We start from the raw sequence: 17347 nt of genomic DNA, 5'->3' as shown, positions 1-17347 counted from the left end.
TAAACACGGAATTAAAATCCACATGCAAGAGAATAGACAACATACCCACAAAATTGTGACACAAGATATACCCTGGGAAACCCTCATTGAGAGAAAAAACCCAACCTCCAAAAGCATCCATCATCATGTATTATTCAGTAAAAAATATCATTGCCATACAACCATGGAAGCCTTCATGGCCATAGCCACAACCGAGCAAACTATGTGAACAAGCATGAATCCACACATCCCATGCCATGCTTTCAACCTTCACAAATGCTCCCTTGGCTAACTTGTCAAGCCTTGTCCCGCTTGACTCTTGCCTTTTGTCTTCTCCTTGTCACTCTCTCTCTCTCTCTCTCTCTACAACAACTACCCTTGTGGCTGCTTATATAGTAGCAAGTCCCACAAGACCACTAAATGATATTACATAAACCATGTGCTAAAACCATGTGCTACCTAACCCACTAACCCCACATTTAATATTGGGCATTTAATTCTTTTCCGCAATATTAAATAATTACATCAAATATTATCACAATGTTACAATACAACTCATCAAGAATATTCTATGGGAATCTTTACATGTTGCACATCCATCTAAGAACAACATTACATAACAAAAATAAAATAATAAAATAAAAATATTATGCAATGTGTGCAACACCCATTATCTCAACAATCTCCCACTTGTTGTATACATTGCATAGGGTCAATCCGTAGCCACACAAAATGAACAAGGGAACAATCCCTCCCAGCACAAAAACCTGATCCAAAGGTAATCACATGTATCCGTAGTTGTCAAAATATCCATAGCTGAAATAACACCCACAGCAAAGTGCCAAAACCATCCAACTATCCATACCTCAAAGGTATAACAAGTGAATCTCATATCACCGACATATCCAATCTATAACCTACAATCACAAGCCTCAAGAGAAATACCTACCACATATATACCAAGAAGCTCCCATTGCAAAAGATAATGTCAAATCTATAACCAATCCACTCAACACATCTCAAAGAAGTGAATCCATGTAGTATCAACAACATCCACAATACATAATCCAATATCCTGCAAGAACAACTCTCATAACAAGTCTCCAATGCTCTCCCAAGTTCACCACAACCAACAGAGGAAAGAGATAAAGGAATAACCATGTCATCTCTCACATGACATACATGAGCACAAATCAGTGATCACAATCTCTAACCAATCTCAAATCCAATGTAGGCAAAACTGAACATCCAGGAAGATAACCAAGACCAGAGAAACCATGCAAATCATAACATGTATCATGTCCTTCTACACACACCTCTAGATGTAAACTGTGCAAGTATGATATCCTCCATAAAACCCCAACAAGAAGCCTCAACAACACCCAAACCATACCATATAACTCATCATGGATGTAAGCCTCTCACAAGAAGATCAAACTCAATAAAACCATTCCTAAACCAAGGAATAACCATTCCTAATCCAAGGAATATGCCCAATATAAAACTATCTCCCAAATTCAACTAGCATAACAACATATGCACATGGAGATAACCAATGCTAAACCATCTCTCAAATGAACCCTCTAGAACTAACTCATGTACCATAGCTCAAGATACATATCCATGAAAGACAAGCATAAATATAATGCAACTGAGAGAAATAATGGGCTATACCTCTCAAGTAGCAAACTGCCGAGTAGACCAAGAGCGGGTAATGAGAATGCTCATCAAGATACCCAAGTCTCCAACCAAGACTCATCTAAGAACAATCTCCTCTCAAGTCCATATCAGGTGACTGCCCCTCGGACTTCCTGCTGAAACCATCAACCCTCCCAACAAATACTTCTCTAATCCAAGAGAAATCAGCGTCACCACCGTCTCTAAGTATCCATGAGCACCTATAACCAATCAATCCATGCCAACTACAAATGCAACATAGCAATATCATGAAGTATCTAGCTTATGATCAGTGTACTCAATACCAAGAAATTAAACCAAGATCAATGTCAAAGTTCCAACCATGGCCTCAAGAACATAAACATGACAACATGATCTAACCATCTCAACTAAAGAGATAACATGCTCCATATGAACATACTATAACATGTCACAACTCAAAATGTGTATCAAGAGTATACCATGACATAATAATGAAACCATTCTCATACCAAGGATAACATGCTAAATAAAAGCATAAACCACACCTTTGCCAAGAACCCTGTGAGTCCTTAAGATGCAACCATCTCCATACACCATGAAGAAAACCATCTCCACATACCAGGAAGAACCATCTCCACATACCATGAAGATAACCAAGAACTCCATGAGTCCTCAAGATCTAACCATCTTCACACACCATGAAGATAACAAGTGCACCATGCAAATGTCAAAGATGCTTCTGCAGCAACAGGATCTAAGACAAACCTCCAACATCTACAAACACTCAATAAATATATCAATGCCAACAACTCCCACTCAACTATGGTACCAAGTCACCTATGGCATCATAAAATCCATCCTCTCCAAACCAAGAAGATATAAACCAAATCAGGAACTAATCCTACACTGTCACCCCATCACTGTCACAAGCTCCCACTAAACCATGTATCCAAGCTATCCATGACATCATGATGAAAACCCATCCTCTAACCATGAGAATCAACCAAGGCATCAAACCATCAAAGAACTCAAACTGCACATCATGAGATCCTCAAAAGAAACCAAATAACCATGATCCTCAACCAAGAAGATATACCACCATAACCAAATCAGAAATCCAAGCTAATAAACATCAAGGATGTACTTGTATAACCAATCATGTCATGCCAAAATCCATGGCACCATGATCACATCCATGAACTGAGTATCTGTCTCTCAAAGTGTGCAACTTGTCAGCATAAAATAGTCAACCACAATCCTCCACCATGATTGTACTTGGTAACAACATCTCATCCCTTCTACATGAAGAAAATAGTAAATCATGTGACTTAGGGCATAGACAACCCAAAACCAAGCCACCAATCTGAATATGCATCAATAATGAAAGATCAATGGGCAAAGACAACCCATAACCAAGCTATAAATGCAACCTGTAAGTATAGACCGCTTACAACACTGCACAACTTGTAGACCCAACAAGTCATCATGCATATCCAAACCAAACACTAATAACCATATGATCATGAGACCAATCTAAAATATGAACTGAGTATACAATGACATCAACTCTTAAATCTCTAATGCCATAAACTCATAATGTTACCATAGTCAAAATATATCTATAAACTGTTCAGATCAATATATCAACAAATAAATCATGTCAAACCTGCACCAAATCTGAACCAATTTGTAGAGCTCTCCAAGATCTTTCCGTTGACTACTCGAAGTCCAAAATCTGACTCCGTATGCCCAAGTTATGCCCCAATCCGTGCTCAAAATAAATAACATCTGAATTTAGGGCTCTGAAAACATAACAAAATTTTAAAATCACAGAACCAAACCTACACCATGTTGTAGTGCTCTGAATTATCTTTCCAACGCCTATAAGAACTTTGAAATCCGATATTCTGAGAGAAAGTTATGGCCATTTTACTAAAACAGTCTTTTTACCATTTTCAGTACGATTTTTCATTTTTTATTTTTTCAGTGACGAAAATTCCGACGGGATTAAATTTGACGGCCATCATGGGCTGAAACCAAAAAACTCTTTCATTTCCTCTGAACATGGCCAAACTAGGGCATATTATATATCAAATTTTATGGAAATGTCGACCCGAATCCAATGGTGAGGTATGTTTTTACTTAGGAGGTCATTTCTGCATGCTACCCCCTAAACCCCTCATTTTAAATGAAACATCCAAAAAACTCTTTTGTCCAACAATTTCCCATGCCCAAATATTTTAACATCCCATCATAACAGCAAACCCAAAACCCTCAGATCTACAATAATTCATTCATATATCTTGCCCTTTTCTTTTATCCTCTCATGCATTCCCATGGATTCAATCTAGGGTTACAATAATAAAACCATAGCTCTCATACCACTTGTAACGAAACTTGGCAACAAAGAATATAACCATTTCCACATAACCCATAATAGATCTAAAATAAACACGGAATTAAAATCCACATGCAAGAGAATAGACAACATACCCACAAAATTGTGACACAAGATATACCCTGGAAAACCCTCATTGAGGGAAAAAACTCAGCCTCCAAAAGCATCCATCATCATGTATTATTCAGTAAAAAATATCATTGCCATACAACCATGGAAGCCTTCATGGCCATAGCCACAACCGAGCAAACTATGTGAACAAGCATGAATCCACACATCCCATGCCATGCTTTCAACCTTCACAAATGCTCCCTTGGCTAACCTGTCAAGCCTTGTCCCGCTCGACTCTTGCCTTTTGTCTTCTCCTTGTCACTCTCTCTCTCTCTCTCTACATAAACTACCCTTGTGGCTGCTTATATAGTAGCAAGTCCCACAAGACCACTAAATGGTATTACATAAACCACGTGCTAAAACCATGTGCTACCTAACCCACTAACCCCACATTTAATATTGGGCATTTAATTCTTTTCCGCAATATTAAATAATTACATCAAATATTATCACAATGTTACAATACAACTCATCAAGAATATTCTATGGGAATCTTTACATGTTGCACATCCATCTAAGCACAACATTACATAACAAAAATAAAATAATAAAATAAAAATATTATGTAATGTGTGCAACACCCATTATCTCAACAAAGTCAATAAAGGATGCTTTAGACAATGACTGTTAGACTTAGGAAATGAATGAAGAAATTGACCAAATTGAGGAGAACAATACTTGGACCTTAGTGCCAAGACCTAAAGACAAAAATGGCATTGGAACAAAGTGGGTTTTCAAGAATGAGCTCAATGGAAATGGAGAAGTAACAAGAGATAAGGAAAGATTGGTATGAAAGGGTTATGCTCAAGAAGGAGTTAATTATAGAGAAACATTTGCTCCAGTGACGACTTGAAGGAGTCAAAGCTCTACTTGCATATTCAACCTACAAAAACTTCAATGTATATTAAATGGATGTCAAATCTACATTTTTAAATGGTATACTAGAGGAAGAAGTATACATTGAATAGCCTACAGGATTTGTAGATCCAAACAAGAAGAACATGACATGTAAGTTGAACAAAGCCCTCTATGGACTTAAGCACACCCCAATAGCATGGTATGAAAGATTACACAACTATTTGGTGAAGATTGGTTTTAAAAGGACAAATGATAACAATAACCTATATTTGAAGAATGGTAATAACAATCAAGTATTGTTATCTAAGATATTTTTAAATGATATTATATTTGGAAGAAGAGAATTTTTATGCAAATCATTTTTTGATGAAATGAAGAAGGAATTTGAAATGTCTATGTTTAGTGAAATCAAATTCTTTGTTCGACTACAAGTGTGTCAAATGAAGTTTGGTATTTTCATTACACAGTCCAAATATATGAAGGAGATATTAAACACTTTTGGTATGGAAGATTTTAGGCTATTGAGTATGCCTATGTCTACTAGACATAAGCTATCTAAGATTGATGATTCTACTTATGTAAACTAGACCCTACACAGATCCATGATTAGCAAATTGCAATATGTTGTTCACAATACGTCAAATATTGCTTTGGAATTTGGGATAGTTGCTAGATTTTCAGCAAATTGTAATGAGAATCACATGATGGCAATGAAAAGGATAATGAGATATTTGAAAGGTACAAAAGACTATGGATTTTATTACAAAAAAAATGATAAGTTTGAACTAAGGGTGTTTACTAGCTCAGATTGGGCAAGAAATATTGATGATAGAAAAATCACTAGTGGAGGTGCATTCTTTCTAGGAAAGAGATTGGTGTCATGGACAAGCAAGAAGAAGAATTGTATTTCCCAATCTAGAGTTGAAGCCCAATATGTGGCAGCTACAGTGAACTATTCAAATATTATGTGGATCAAGAAGTTATTGAAAGGTATGAAGAAATAAATCACAGATGTAGTGATTATCTATTGTGATAAAACAAGCATTATCAGCATTTCAAAGAATCCGATGATGCACAAAAAAACAAGCACATTGCTATCAAGTATCACTACTCGAGAGAATTAGTTCAAGATAGAGAAGTGAAGCTAGAATATGTGAATACCAAGGAACATATTGCTAACATATCTACAAAACCCTTATGTAAAGATGCTCATGAATATATTAGAGATAAATTAGGGGAAATTCCCCTAATCAAAGCTATTTAAGCAAGCAAGGTGCATTGCATCACACATACTAATAAGAATATCCTACATAGTAATGCAATACAAATCTACATTGGGAAGTTCCTAAGGTAGATAATTCAATACATCATAACATATCAATTATAGACAGATGACAAATATCAATTAGACATGCTAAATCTACATAATTTAGATGTATGAAGAGTTTGAAGCTAAGACAACTACACGTCTTTTGTATTGTTGTGTAACACCCCAATAAGGGATCCAAAAGAATTAACCTAAAGTTTTACTAATTTTACCAAAAAAATAAAAATTTAAAGAAAGAACAACATACACATCAAACATAAAGTAGCAGAAGCAATAACATACAATCATATCGAAGCAAACATCATAGATTTCATTCCTTAAGGATCCCAATACATTGAATCACATTTATAATTAATTAATACTAAGTCTAATAAATACCACATCCACATGAAAGAATAATTAAAAGTCCAAAGTCCATTTAAATAATATAAAAATTTTATGAATATTGTTCGGCAATAAAATTTGGAATGCTCAATCATCCACTGTAAATGTCACAGGGCATGAAAGGCTAACATTATATACATTTATAAAAATAGATTACATCATCCTTCTTGGATCCATGATACAAGGTACAATACAAAAAGTGAAACCATCCATCATAAAAGATATAAAAATCCATCATAAGATATAACCATCCATCATAATGATACAAAGATAGAATGAAAGGAAATGCAAACAAGAAAACTCCAGCCATAGTATCAGCAAACGGATCTCAATGGTAAGAGTAAAAAGCACTACCACCCAACCATGTGGTAACCCAGAAAGGCCCACTCCCAATATTAAAAGTACTCTCTAAGTCCAAGAAATTCTAAAAGTAATCTAACTCAAAGGTTCCAAGATAAATCAACATCTAAACCTAGAGGCACATAAAGACACGTAGGAAACCTACTATGTAAGCGAGAAAGTGTCATCACATGAACCAATGCTAGAGTTACCTTGGTAGTCTCTGAAGACCCCAGCCCCCTAGTGACCCTATGCAGCACTAGTATCCTCTCGTACTAACAAGGCATACTAATGATGCAAGGTCGCAACCAAGCATTCTCTCTACTCCCATCCTAGTCTATACTAGCACTTGAGGCACGGGCAAGAACATACAAAGACTCTTATTAGGATCATTTTACTCTTATTTAGTGTAGTTTTTTCACTTATTAAACAACTTACAATGGGTTACCCTAGCAACCATTTAGGGCTCCAGCCTCCATTGCAAGCCACTTCTTGATATTACATATAGATAACCTACCCTAAGCTCAAGAAATCAAAAATCAAAGAATCATAGTAAATCACCTCAGTCCTATACAAATGATTGGAAAGCATCAGAAGATAAATTGCAATACCCATCAGTTCTCTACGAGCAACTGGGAAGTATCCCAAAAATACTGATCGAAGATTCAAAATGGTTAAGTCAAATATATCATAAATTTCATCCTGTTATCCCATAATAGCACTGAAAATAATAACCAACAATATAAACAAACTCATCAAAGAGCATACCAACGCATTACCATGGTTGAGTCTAAAAGATCAAGATCAGTTTAACAAAATACCACATTCACAAAACTCCCAAGCCTCTAGTAGACGTCCTAAAATTGGTCAACACTCTAGTCAACCCAAACTCAAAACATATATACAGGTAACAAAGTGTAGGTTTCATAGTTTGGTTTGATTTTGAAAACATAATGATGAGTTAAATGTAAGGTCTCAATTTTTGTTTCAATGTACATTTCTAGTATATAAGATTATCAATTTACTCTACAAATCAACCCATCCATTTATTTAAATCAAATGTAGACCTAACCCCATTATATTTTAAGTCAATTTCCCTAAAATATTCTAAGGATAATCATTTATTTAATTAAATTATTAAAATAATTCTCATTGATTTTAAATGAAATAATTGGCAATTTCATTAAAATTAGAATTATTAATAATTACATAAATCTACAATCCTATCAGATAATTTTCATTATTAAATAATTTAATTTAATTTAATTTAATTTAATTAATTAATAAGTATATATAAAATAACTATATAAATAACATTAAATTAATTATTAAAAATTAAAACTGTTAATAAATTATATTAATAAAAATAATATTTAAAAATTAATAACAAATATTAATTAAAATTTAAATAAATTTAAATTTAATAAAAAAAATAAAATTAAAAAATTAATATGGTTCGACATTTATTTTTATAAGGTGCATCAGCCTTTCAAAGTGGCTCCTTGCTACCACAAGGCCTACGGTAGCAATGGTACTTTGTACCACTACTATCACAGTACCTACGACAGTAGTCTTTGACTATCACCGGAGAGGACTCCTTACTCACCAGACTTTAACTCTTATTATCTTTTCTTTATCTTTTTCATGCACATTTAATGAATTACAAAATAACTTTATTTAATTTTCATTTGGCTTCACTTTTTAATTAATTTATTAAATTTTAATCGCATGCACACATTATGCAATCTTTAAACTTTTAATAAATTAATATCACTTTTGAATTTATTTTCGAAACATTAATTGATAAAATATTTATTAACTTAAATAATAATAATATTTAGCATTTATTTAAAAATGAACTCTAAATTTATATTATTATTAAATTAAATAAATATTATCACGTTCTAAAATTAAACTTATAGCTTTTATCTTTAAATTTAATTCTTTTTATTAAATTAATTTTCCAATTGATTAAATATAATTAAATATTAAAAACGTCATAATAATTTTTCATTAAATTAAATCATTTAATTTGACTTAATTAATAGAAAAATCACTAAGGACTCATAAAACAAAATACAAAAACCCATCATAGAAAAACACATACAAGATCAAACTAAAGGGTTATAATCACAAATTAACATCATACGACGCATTCAAAAGGTAAACAACTCAGATACTTGTCCTAATTTTATAGAACAAATGGGTTCAAAGGTTTAGGATTTGGACTTAAGAATTTATCTCCCCTCTATTACCATTGAGATAATGTGATAGGGTACGTGTAATGCCTCGCCAAGGGATCCAAAGAATTAATCTAAAATTTCACTAAGTTTGCCAAACAATTTTTTTTTTTTTTAAACATGAAATATAAACCATTCACAACTTATACATAGTAATGGAACAATAGTAACATCCAACTGAAAGTAAACATAACATAACATGACAAATTACATTCTTTAAGAATCCCTTAACGTTGAATCACATCTAATTAGGACTATTCATCTAGCATCATATCCTTATGAAATAACAATGATACATCCAATGTTCTTAAACAATTTAAAAGTATCCTTTTTGTAATTACATTTTAGTTTAGCTCAATCATCCACGGTACATGTTACAAGGTATGAAAAGGCTTAAAAGAATAAACATCCATGTAAATAAAGTACACCATCATCCAATGTTAATCCATGATGCAGTTAAAGTAAATGAAACCACATATCATACATGATACATCATCACAAAAAATATAAATATCCATCATAAAAGATAGCCATATATCACAAACATAAATAACTAAGTGCATGGTTCCTCCCAACCGTAAATAGCATCATTAGACCATCGTGGATCCTAGCCATCCCTCTATGTGTAACATTCCAAAGCACCGAAGAGATCATCAGTATTAACATAGTAGGAATGTCACTCCTAAAACATCCTACATCATATACAGAAAGAAATCTAACACACAAATAAAGCATAAGATAACATCATCAAACATATGAAAATCATCCATATAAGAAACATACCAGTAAATACATCCATCATAGGGTATATCATCTATCATAATGATCCAAGAACATAATGAAGATAAATACCTACAAAGAATGCATCAGCCACGGTGTCTCAGACGAATCTCAAATGATAAGAGTGGAAAGACACTACCACCTGACCACGTGGAACCTAAGTGGTCCACTCCCACCATGCTGAGGAGATAATCTCAAGTCCCAAATAGGTTATCAAAACTACAAAGTATAAATAATCTCTGAGTCCAAGAATCTTAAAAGTATACAAACTCAAAGGTTCCAATCACAAATCGACATCTAGTTCCCAGAGGCACACAATGACATGTAGGAAACCTACTCTGCAAGGGAGAAGTGTCATCGTATATATCATGTACAAGTTACCCTGGCAGCTAGCTAAACTCCACGAGTCCATACTGATCCTCATGCGGCCACTAGTATCCTCTCATACTGACCGGGCATACTATGGAATGCAAGGTCACAACCATGCGTTCTGTCTACACTCATCTTAGTCTGTACAAGCACTCGAGACATGGGCGAGAACATAAAAAATTATCTTTTTAGGTTCATTTAATCTCCATTTAGTGTGTAAATGTTATCACTTATTAACCAAACTTACAATAAGTTACTCTGGCAGTCACTTAGGGCCCCAGCCCCCATTGCAAGACACTTCCCGACACTACAAGTAGATAACCTACCCTAAGCTCATGGAATCATAAAACCACCCCAGTCCTATACAAGCGAATGGAAAGAAAATCCAAAAGATAATCCTTAAAAAGAATCATCAAATATCCATGATAAAAGCATCAAATATCCACAATAAGAATCATCAAATTTCCATGAGCATCTGGAAAGCATCCATAAAAAATCATGACCACAACAGTTCTCTATTGGAAACTGAAGGCATCACTGATAATCATAATAATCATTGGTTCTCAATAACCAAAATATATCTCAAAATAAATCACAATATCCATTGGTTCTCAACAAACAACCAAGAATATCTCGAATCATACTGATAGAAGACTCCAAAATGGTTGAGTCAAAACATGTCACAAAATGACATCATCAAGAAATAAATCAACATTTCAGTCCCATCATGGCGACTAAAATGTAATCCAAGGATAACTGATCGATGACTCAAAAATATGGTTAAGTCAAGTGTCTCATACACATACATCTCATCTTCACACATGAAGACTGATGAAGAATAACAATCAGTAAATACAAACATTTCATAGAGCATATGATCACATTACCATGGTTGGGTTTATAAAGATCAAGACCAAATAAGTTCAACATGCCATCACGTCTCATAACCCCCAAGCCTCTGGTAACAACCTAAGACTGGTCAACACTAGCCAACCCAAAAACCCAAAACAAGAAGCATATAGAATACACAATGCAAACACATGTTTTGGTTTACTAAAATCACATAGTTGAATTAAGTGTAGAGCTTCAATTTTCATTTCAAGTATACTTCAAGTGTATAGGATTTATCATTTGACCTACAAGTCACCCCGTTTGTTCCCCGATAGCGTTATTCTTCCATTAATTAAAAATAATATTCTAAGAATAACCTAAGGGTAAATATTTCACTCATTAAACTGATCTTCTTTGACCCTTAACTAAGTTAAATCATTGGTTTCATTTGCTAAGATCCATGTTACTAATCGAATAACTCTTCCTTAATGTTACTTCAACTTCTCAACATAATTAAAGGATCATTATTTGTTAAACTATAAGAAAGTCAATTATCAATCCTTGAATAAGAAGATAACATCAAGACTAACTAGCCTTACTTAAAATGCCATGCTTTATTAAATCATCACTGACAACCATTAAAATATCCAAGGTCATTATTCAAGTCATTTGAATAAGACTTATCAACTTCGATACTTAACAACTCCACTAAAAGAATCGTTATTATCTTATCATTTAAAACTTTGTTACATAACATAATTATTAATTAAATCTAATTAACTCTAATTAATTAATTCAATTAATAATTACACAACCATACCAACAACCCAATAAATATCAGTTGACTAAGAATAGTTTGTACGTAAAAAGTCAACTTCAATCCAATACACAAATATTAATATTTCAATAATAATAATAATAACAAGTTATTTTGGAAAACTTATCCATAATGACCACATTCATCATACTAATATTTTCTAAAAAAAATCGTATTAATGATAATCATTTCAAGTTAAATCTCTATCGCATAATATAATTATATTGACAACTCAATGAATATCAATTGATTAAAAATCAATTATACTCCAAATCCAAAAATTAACATCTTTTACAAAACTTTAATCATAAAATAATCTCCACTAGATTAACTCTAATCGGATTAATTGATATCTATTTAAACTATTTATACTATTATTTATTAATAATTTGTTAGACTCAGCAAACATTAATAAATAATAAACTCATCGTAATTATAAATGATCGCTCTAGAGAACCTTACAAAACTTCATTGGTTAATGTTTAACTAACTCTAGCACAATTAAGATATATCAATATTTTATTTAATAATACATAACGTATTAATAATAACATAACAATTTTGCTTATAGTAATGTTATAACAATGACTCCATGTCAATTAATCCAATATCATTATAGTCTCTTCATTTAAAAACATCCTTATTAAACAACTATTATTAACGTAATATAAAATTACCATTTCTTAAATTATTTAATATATACTAAATAATATTTAATATACATTAAATAATTAATATTAAAAGTCATCCATTCTCTATTGAATTCAATATCTCTTTCCATCAGTTCTATCTACAATCATTCCCATTAAAAATTTTCATTAATTTATTTAGAACATTCTTATTAGTCTTTAGACTAATTAAGTAATTATTAAATTCTAACTGTATTGCTTTATTGAGATTTCAATAACTTGATTAATAACTTAAATAAAATTTTATTAATATTATATATATATATATATATATATATATATATATATAATGATTAATATTCAATACTTCATTATACTTACAAAATCGAATTACAATATTAATTTTATATATATATATATATATATATATATATATATACATATATATACATATATGTATATATATATATATATATATATATACATATATATATATATACATATATGTATATGTACATATATGTATATATACATATATATATATATATATATATATATATATATATATATATATATATATATATATATATATATGCATACATTTATACATATATATATATATATATATTTTTATTTATAATAATATTTGGTAACTTCATAATATAAAAATCAAATTACAAATCCGATTTCAACCAACACATATGCCAATAATAATAATATCATTATAACATTTTTAAACATACACATAAGTGAATATATCGCTGCGATTTAAATAAATCGCAGACTGCCACGGTTGCAGCACCATCCCGTATGGGAGGCCTACCACGACAGTGGCCACCAGACAGTCACAAAGGACTACCGACGCGTCCACTGTCGTGGACAATGACTACCGAGGGGTGGAGTGGGATGTGACTGCCCGCCCCTCCCAATACATATTATTATTATTATTTTTATTTTTAAACATTTTTCATAAAAGGCTTTCTCATGCGTGATTTGGATTTTTAATAAACAATCTCTTCACTGCGTTATAACATACAACTTTTCAATTATATATATATATATATATATATATATATATATATATATATATATATATATATATATATATATATATATATATATATATATATATATATATATATATATATATATATATATATATATATATATATATATATATATATATATGTATATATATGTGTGTGTATATATATGTGTGTGTAGAGTTTTGTACTACAGTATAAACATATATATATGTATGGAGATCTGAAAATATATAAACATGTATGTTTTTCATAAGGAATATATACACAAAAAGACTTCCAAACTTTAATAATTTCTTATAAAATATTTGTTCTCTAAATTTATCCAATAATTCCTCTAATGGATTTGGCTATAAATCTTGAAACTATTTTCAAATCTATTTCAATTTGATTCTAATTCGAACCCAAACTCGATTTAGATCTAATTTCTTCCTTAATTGGATCTAGGGTTTTTCTATTATTTTCTTCTCAACCAAATAAATACATATCTAGATTCCAATTTCAAATTACAGATTCAATCATAGAGAAGATTTAGACACATACAATAGACACAATGAAGACTGGAAGAGAAAGAGTGCAAAGGGAATATGTGAATATCACAAGTGCACCTGGACACTGATGCTAATTTTCCATGCCTCAGAAGTCCATAGAAAGTCCCTTCCTTCTTCTCATACACAATTCCTCCAAGATCTAAGCCAACCGAAATTCGCACGTGACTAGAAGTGCTTGAAGAAGCATAGGAGCATGTAGAAATATATGAGCATGTAGAAGCATATGAGCTTCTCAAATGCATGTAAGCTTTGAAGCTTGTCCAAACACACTAGGAGAGCCTCTATTTAAAGGCATCTAGAATGTGTCTAGAAACAACTAGAAGATAAGCATGAAAACAAAGCATGAGTCTTCTCCAACCTTCTAGATAAGTCATAAGGTTGTAGACACCATGTGCTCAAATAAAATGCTAACTCTTAAGTATAGACAACTAGTGCATACTTAGAGTGCAAACTCCTGTGTTATCTACATGACAACTCTCGAGAATTTGCAAACTCCTATGTGAGAAAACATTAAAATAATGCACATTAATTAATCTAATATTTACTTTACTCTTTTCAATTTAATTTATTTATTATTAAATCTTATGCACTAACTTTGATATCTCCACTTGTTTAACCTTAATATATTTATATTTTAATCACATGCACACATCATGCAACTTTTAATCTTTTAATAATTTTAATATATATTTTCTACTTTTAAATTTCATTTTCAAAACTTAATTGCTAAAATATTTATTAGCCTAAATAAATATTATCACATTCCAACTTTAAAATTATAACTTTTATCTTTAAATTTAATTATTTTATTTAATTAACTTCCCAATTAATTAAATAAAATAAATATTAAAATATCATATTAATTTTTCATTAAATTAAACCATTAATTAAATCTTTTAATTAGGCTTAATTAATAGAAGATACATCAAAGACTCACAAGGGTAAAATACGAAAACCCATCATAGCCAAAATACATACAAAATCAAACCAAGGGTTAATATCACAAATTACGTCATCCGATGTATTCAAAGGGTACTCAACTCAGATACTTGTCCTAATTTTCAATTAGGACAAATGGCTTAAAGGGTTGGGATTTGGACTTGAGAATTATCTCCCCTTTCTTATCATTGAGATAATGTGATAGGGTACGCTCATCCTGGCAATTCAAGGAAGTCGATACCCAGTACCTACAACCTACATAAAAATCATGCATGTACATACACAATATATACTAAGTTAAATAGGCAATGGCAGGAAGTGGTGCATCATGTAGATCCCGACTAGCAGGTGACTACGACTCCCTTCCTTAACCACATCAAACATGCCATACATAAGAACAAACACGCACACCATACACATGCAAGTATAGGGTAAGTATCCATAAGAAAACACATATGATAATAAATCATCTTACTAATCATCATTAATGACTGCAAACATTGAAAATAATCATCATGCATACATGAAATGTAAAGTCTAAGTAATATCATCATATAATCAACTGAATCCATAACATAATATCTGAAAGTCTCAAAATAATGTTGCTAACCATCAACATAAAACTAGTTTAGCATAGTTTGACCATGATAGAAAAAATGCGACCTAGGGGTAGGCACTACATCCACCCCCCCTAGAATTACGCTTATTTCTGGAAGCCTGCAAGAATGAAAAACTAAGATACTCACTGCGAGGGTCCCATTGAACTCCTTTCCCCCATAAGAGGATATGACTCCATTGAGATCACTACAATACACTTAGAACAATATGATTCTGGTTTAATGATAAACCAAAAACCATATCGATTCAACATTCATTCTTTTAACAACTACTAAAATAGATCCCCTAATACATTCTAAACAAGAGCAACTTAATGCTCACAAAGATAATCAAAGGCATATTATCTTACAACATAGATAAAAGATACATGTTTTGCAACTAGAATGAGTTTCAATTTTCAGTTTTGCCCTCATTTAAGTTTAAGTAAAAAATTTATTTTTTAAAGCTAAGTGTTGAAGTATGAAAAATATGCAAGTAATAGTTTAGGTTCTATTTCAGTTCACCTAGTTTCAAGTTTTTAGTTTGAAAGAGATACATATGATAGTTCAAAATTTTCGTTTTGTTCAACCAGTTAACAACTAGTGGCATTCAAATATACCCAGAGCCCCTAATGTTGAAACTCAAGCTTTGATACCAAATGTAATGCCTTGCCAAGGGATCCAAAGAATTAATCTAAAATTTCACTAAGTTTCCCAAATAATTTTTTATTTTTTTTAAACATGAAATATAAACCATTCACAACTTATACATAGTAATGGAAGCAATAGTAACATCCAACTGAAAGTAAACATAACATAACATAATACATTACATTCTTTAAGAATCTCTTAACATTGAATCACATCTAATTATAACTATTCATCTAACATCATATCCTTATGAAATAAAAATGATACATACAATGTTCTTAAACAATTTACAAGTATCCTTTTTGTAATTACATTTTAGTTTAGCTCAATCATCCACTGTACATGTTACAAGGTATGAAAAGGCTTAAAAGAATAAAAATCTGTGTAAATAAAGTACATCATCATCCAATGTTAATCCATGATGCAGTTAAAGTAAATGAAACCACATACATACAGGATACATCATCACAAAAGATATAAACATCCATCATAAAAGATAGCCATATATCACAAATATAAATAACTAAGTGCACAGTTCCTCCCAACCATAAATAGCATCATTAGACCATCGTGGATCCTAGCCATCCCTCCATGCGTAACATTCCAAAGCACCGAAGAGATCATCGGTATTAACATAGTAGGAATGCCACTCCTAAAACATCCTACATCATATGCAGAAAAAAATTTAACACACAAATAAAGCATAAGATAACATCATCTAACATATGCAAGTCATCCTTATCAGAAACATACCATTAAATACATCCATCATAGGGTATATCATCTATCATAATGATCCAAGAACATAATGAAGATAAATACCTACAAAGAATGCATCAGCCACGG

The sequence above is a fragment of the Cupressus sempervirens genome, chromosome 4 (assembly GCF_028749045.1).
Source record: "Cupressus sempervirens isolate cs-2001-9-10 chromosome 4, ASM2874904v1, whole genome shotgun sequence".
In the NCBI taxonomy this organism is placed as follows: domain Eukaryota; kingdom Viridiplantae; phylum Streptophyta; class Pinopsida; order Cupressales; family Cupressaceae; genus Cupressus; species Cupressus sempervirens.
The sequence above is the reverse complement of the archived record's forward strand: the minus strand, read 5'-3'. Positions refer to the sequence as shown.